Consider the following 6,993-nt stretch of genomic DNA (forward strand, 5'->3'; position numbering starts at 1 on the left):
TTTGGCATTACATTTTAGATTTTGGAATTTGTAACAATAACAAGTGGGGAAAATCTATATAGAGGAGAAAATATGCTGATATGAACAAAAAAAAAATGTACAAAATAAGATTTGTATAGAAGATATGTAAAAAAAGATAAAAATAAAATTTTGAAAAATAAAAACTAGACAATTGTAACCAAGTTGTAGAGTTTTCATTTCATATTAAGTTACAGAGTACAGCATGTGCAAAGGAGGAGTTTCACTAAAAGATTTTGATGAAAGATTTTATGCATAAAAAAGCTTTTTTGTTGGTATTGCCAAAGTGGGATATTGTTGACCCTATGACAAGAAATATTGTTAATTAGTTCCAAAATACTTATTCATCATAGGAAGTCAATTAGTATTGCAATCGAGCTTTCCCTTAGGTAGTAAGCACTAGTATATCCTAAGCTAGCAAGCTAAAGAGTGGTAATTGAGCTCTACTTTAAACTAAGTTAACAAAGTCAACTAAGATCTAGTGTAAACCAAGTAGTCAAGCACCCCTAGTTTCATAGTGAGAACTAAGTAGGAAAAAGAAGTGTGAATGAAGCCATCAATATTTGTTGAGTGATCAATGTGAATCGAGCATCTAGTGTTAATTAAGCAAACAGAGATTCCTAAGTATCAGTATACTACCCAAGTAAGCTATTGGACCTGAGTGTCAACATTGAACCAACTTGGTAATTGTTTATAAAACTATAGTAGCTAACTAAATGCAAGTTACTATTTTGATTAGTATATATGGAAGAAATATTGTTTCATCTAAATCATTACACAATATATTATTCACTATCATAAGTGAATGTGGATAATGGAAGAGAAATTTTATTAGGAGGCTACTAAGAAATAAAAGGGAAAAGTAGAGACTCATCTAGCATAGTCAAGTGATCATTATATTATTCAAAGGATCCTTATCAATAAGAAAAGTTGCAAAAAAGAGATCAACCTGATGATTCATACTAATAGGTGTTTTCGTCTCAAATCCTCTAACTAGGTGGACCTAAAAGTCCTTGGAGAATCTCTTAAATGAGTGCATACGTTATTGTATTGTATAAATCCTTTCAAAAGATGGACCTAGTAGTCCTACTTACTCTTGACTAAGTATATCAACTGAAGTGATCAATTATAAGCCCTAAGAGGCCAACTTCATTACTATAGTAGTCAAGCATTATGGGTGTCATTCCCATCTTATTCTTATCTTCTCCTTGGAGGGTTTTTGGGTTACCAAATATATTGTCAAAGTGTTATGGTGTTGTTTCTTTGATTTATTTATGTTGCATGCATTCAATTAGATTAGATATTCTAATAAATTAGAATAAAAGAAAGAAGCTTTAAGTGGTTCTTGATTCACCCTCTCCCCCCCCCCCCCCCCGCCCTCCCTGTAACTTGATCATCAATACATTTCAAACAATATAGTGTACCCTTAGTTGGTATGGACAATGCTCTTGTTTAATAGCCTAGAGTATAGAATGGTGAATGATTTTTTTGTCTTTTCTATAAGCTGGTTCTTCGAAGGAACTTAGCCATAGAGACTGTGACTAGAAGTTACCACTTGAGTTGTACAAGTGGGTTATTATTTCATTCAATTAAACACATTCACATACATCTAGGTGGTAGGGACTCTCATGTGCCCAAAGAATTTTCCTCACTACCAATCAAACAAATTTATATTATTGGACATAGCTAGGAAATTGACTTTAGCCTATAATAGGGTGACAAAAAAAACACAAGAGGACATGGGTATGGCCCATCACCACTGGAGCTTTTAAGGTCAAGAAAAAGAAAAATATAGCTACATATGAGATTGAATGGAACCAATACCCCTTATATGACTATCTAGCATCACAAACCTATTTTGAAAATATAGGGATGGTCTAGCATCTCGTAGGGAATTATTTCACATGTAATGCTACTATTGAAGATCACCGGATGAACTACATAGATGAATATGATGTCTAAATTAGGAGCTATTGAAGGATGAGTCTATAACATGCAAAAAGGTCCCTCAATGTACATAATCCTTTGAAGATATGAAATATAGATAGTCCTAATGTTTTGCACCCTCTAAAGAGTAGGTACACAATCTTCAAGAGGCCCATAATGAACTTCAAGATTGGCCAAGAAGAGAATAATGACACACATCATCAGGAAAGGAATGTCATTTAATTGACTAGAGATTAGATAAAAAATCCTTTTCACTTGGATTCAATTTCTAATATACCAATATTAAAGGCTATGGCAAGGCCAAAGAAACAAAAATGAACTAAATTCATAGTTCTAACTGACCAAGAGAAGTCCTTAGTATGAGATGAGACCATGAGCATGAGAAAGAAGTGGCATAATTCCACAATGACAAGGTCAAGGGGTAGAAAAGGAATAAGCTCATGTAGGAAGAAGCATCTCATCTAGAAGAAGTTCAAAGTAAAGAAACACAAGCTTAGGGAGAGGAAGTCTAGCCTCTACTCAAAGAAACTCCAACCCAAACAAAGGTTTCTCCCTTGGTACCTAAAAGGGCTAGATTCAAAATAGTGGTGATAGGAGAAAAGAAGAGGAAGTTGAAAAGAAAAAGAACAAAACCCCATCCCCTTAAATTCGAGAGACCATACTAGAAGAAGAAGAGGAAGAGAAATGGGAAGAGATCAAATCTATCCCATGAAATTAGAGTGTTGATTTATGGAGGTGTAAACATGATAAACAAGATACTAAGAGGGAGGGTGAATTAGAATCTTTAACAATTTAAACTTTTCACCAATTCATCAACATCTATCATTAACTTGTGCATTTAAAAATTGTAATGTAAACTTTTTGTAACATATAATACTAATCAATCACATGCATTAAAATATAACACATAACACAATATTTTCTACCCATAAATCCTCCAAGGTGAACATAAAATTGGGTGAGACTGACACCCACAAATTTTTACTACTGCAGTTATAAAGTTAACCAGTTAAGGTTACAATGTTTGATAAAAAAAAAATTATCTTCCCTATGAGGAGTATGCCACGTTAAAGGCTTAAGATATTTTTGGGTCTCACCTTGTTAGAGGATTTAACACTTACAAAAAAGTAAGAAATATTTTAGGAGATTTACAAAGATCTATTAAGACCACTTCGTTAAGAGATTTACCCTTATTCAAGATTGTTAAAACTAATTCATTACCTAACTCTCAATTTTCTCTGCAAGCTAATTTCTAGTCTTCTCCTTGCTAAAGTATCATCTTCTCTACTAATATCACTTTTATTTCCCTTTCACTTCACTGCCATGACTACGTCACTTTCTTTGTTATATGATAATAGAACCCTTCACTTACTTTTGATCTATTCTCAATTCTTTACTTCTTGTTGGCATGCATCCATTCTTCCTTCTCTTTCACTTCTTGTTTTTTTTTTCCCTATGATCTAGGTTAAGATCATTGCTATTTAAGGAATTTTATAAAGATTTGTCTAGATGATTAGATGTTTTGTATCTTCATCTTGATCATTGAACACATAACATAGGGATCTGTGATCCACATCATATAAATATTCTATAACAACCTCTTTAGGTATTAAATTTTTTGTAACAACCTCTTTGAACTTAAATATACCTTCCAAGTAGGCCTAATATTCATTTTACCTCAAACTCTATTCCATTCCTAACTTTCATGTAAAATTTATGTTTCTTGGTCTTTACTATTTCCTGATGCTTGACGTTGTTGTTGCTTGACATGTGTTACCCTTCTAATGCTTGGTTTTTATTGTGCTCCAAACATAGTTAATAACTTGGCACTTGTATACTTCAAGTTTTGTTGGTTGTTGATGAGCTTGGCTCATACAAAAAATACTTGGTGACCATACACTTACTCACCTTCTATATAACTGACTACACACTCACGTATGTACATGACTCGGGCTATATACAGTAGCTCATTCATAGTTATGATAGTCTAACTCTACTTTGTAAATGACTAACTGGTTGACAAATAGACAACAATGGTTAGAGATACCAAAATTAGAGAACCTAGTTAGCTAGGGCCAAAGAGGAAAGGAAAACAAGTGCAACCTAGACACCTCCCTCCATTTTGGAACAACTCATCTAGCTCAAAGACTCTATGGGTAAGGAATGTGAGAGATGGGAAAAGTCTATAGTAGGAGATAGATTTTATTTCTTTGACATCTTAGAGTTTGATTTTATGCCCACAAGGACCTATTTAGAGGGCAGATTGATAAGAAAAAATTCACAAAGAGAATTGTTGGGCGAGGAATAGAATCAATTGCCTCCACTTCTACAAGGACCAGTGGGTATACCACCTCCACCACTTGGAAAATCACCTCCACCTCCTCCTCATCCACCATCATAGAAAGAAACTAACCCTTTACCACCATCAATCAATGGATTAGATAGTCATATAGCTAGTGGGGATAATTTCCATTAATTATACATAGACAAGATCATTAGCAGTTGAAGGAGTCACAATAGTATATCCATCAATTAATGTACCCTATGCATCAATATCATAGGTACAACCTACTATTGTAAAATAAATTGAGAAGGATAAAAGTGAAGAGTAGTTAAGCATAATATGATTACAACCTATAACCCTTCCTAGCACTAGGAGGTCAGCTAGACTGATTAAAGTGAAGAAAGAACCAACTAATTCACCAACAAAGAAGAGGACTAAAAAAATGTCTAGTAGACCTAGCAAGAGAAGAAATAATCTATAGGTAGTTGAATTATATAAATCTGATGAAGAATCAGAGGAAATAATGGACAAACTAGTTCAAAAGGTTGAAATTGAAGAAAAGAAGACTTTAGGTAAGAAACCATGGAAACCTAAAGTTGAAAATTTGAATGTTCAAATAAATGATAATATCATTTTTTACAATTGAATAGGTAGTACAATTTGTATATTAATATGGATAGTTTTCAACTAGAGAATGTTGTAGTTAGGCACATGATCCTAGAAAAAAATAAAATTTGAAGATATACAAAAAGATATTCCACTAGAATTGTATAATAGATTGGTTAATAGAAAGAGGAGAGTAGGACATGAAGATAGAGGAATAAGACATAATCATATTAGAAAAAATCACTGATTTAAATACTCATGATGACATAGAGAATATAATAAAAGGAAATCAATTTTGTTGATTAGTGGTAATTATGAAGAGGTAAAAAAGATACTAAATTAGCAATTGCAAATTTTATGACCTCTACATCTAGCATCCCATAGCTAATAAAAGTTTTAGGGGGAGAAATCCCTATGACATAAGAAAAGGAACCACTAGTAGAGTCCTCAAAAGCATTGAAGTGGGAGATTGTTACAACAACTCCATTAGAGGTAGAGAAAGAAAAAGATACATTGATGATAGAATCAACTCTACAAATAATTATTGGTATTGATACCATGCAAGTGGATAGAATAAAGATAATAGTTGATGGAAAAGATGGTCCTTTCAAAGACTATGGAGATGCTATTGTTGAAAATTTGGTCAACTATACAAGTTCTAAAAATAATGATAAGGAAGATGAAGAAGAATACATCAAAGAGAAGGGAAATATTAGAAGAAATGAAGAAGAATAAAATTTAAGGGGATGAGCTGAATAAGAAGAGAGAAGAAGATGAAAGGAATAAACTAGAAGAAGAGGACACCAAGAAAAAAGAGGAAGAGCACAAGAAAATAGAGGAATAGGAAAAGAAAATAGACTTGGAACAAAAGAAAAAAGGAAGAGGAAGAGAACAGGAAGGAAGAAAAGGAGAATAAGAAGAAAGAAGAAGAAGAAGAAAAAGAGAGGAAAGGAAAGATTTCATTGGAAACAACTCTGAAGAACTTAACTAATAGTGATGATCAACAAGGTTTGATACCATCTTTAAGTAAGTTGTTTGATAGGAATAAAAAGGTCAAGAGTGTAGAATTAATCTTAGGAAAGATATCATAAAAGGTAAAATAATTTATATCTATTAGAATAACTGATACTTATCCACAAGAAAGAGTAGTCAAGTTGATCAGTGCATTTGGTAGTGAACTTAATTGATTAACAGAGGTCGTAGTTAATCAAGAACAAATCAAGCATGATGCACAATTGTTGACACTTGTCCACTAATATGATAAATGACTTACAATAACTCGATGCTTACATCAAGGAGCTAAGAAGATGTCTAGATGAAGGAAGCAAATTTTTTGGATAATTTAATCTATCATAAAATTGAATTAAGGACGTGACTGACAAGTTCAGTTCTAAGTTGAATGAGCTACAAGTTTTGATAACTAGATTCTAGTAGCCAAACACAAGTATTAAAGATCTTGAGGTAGAAATTGCAAAAGTACATGATGATATAAGAATCATTGAATGGAGAAAAGAGAAAGTGATAAAGAGGTTCTCTTTGCTAAGAAAACTTTTGACATTAATATTAGTAATGTGTAGAGACAACTTGAGGAAAGTATTACATCCAAGACATCATATGATAAATTTGTATATACAAACCTAAATGCAGTTGAGGTGGCATCCTATGGGCTATGTGTGTTTCTCACCATATCAGAGGTGGTTAAGCACACTTCTCTTTGAGATCTTGAAGACAACCTTTAAAGAGTGTATATCTAGAGTCTCAAATTTAACACAAAGAAGAAGTAATATGATTTTGGTTTGTACAAAAGTTTTGGCACCTTTTTCATTGATGTCAAAGAGGGAGAGAAAGGTAAGGAAAAATATATAAAGGTTGTATACATTTATGTATATAGATGGGAGAGAAAGATAAGGAGATTAGATGGCTGTATAAATATGTATGAAAGGGAGATTAGTCAAAGGGGGAGTTATATAGTGTAAATAGGAGATATAAGGAAAGGTGGCTAAAATGTAATGATCCACAAGGTTAAATTTTGAAGTTTTTGCTAAGGCCAATTTTGTAAAGTTTTGGTGTTGTAAGTTTTTGTAACTTAACTAAGTTTCCCACATGTTTGCAACAATGGCAAAGGGGGACATTATTCA

The sequence above is a fragment of the Cupressus sempervirens genome, chromosome 11 (assembly GCF_028749045.1).
Source record: "Cupressus sempervirens isolate cs-2001-9-10 chromosome 11, ASM2874904v1, whole genome shotgun sequence".
In the NCBI taxonomy this organism is placed as follows: domain Eukaryota; kingdom Viridiplantae; phylum Streptophyta; class Pinopsida; order Cupressales; family Cupressaceae; genus Cupressus; species Cupressus sempervirens.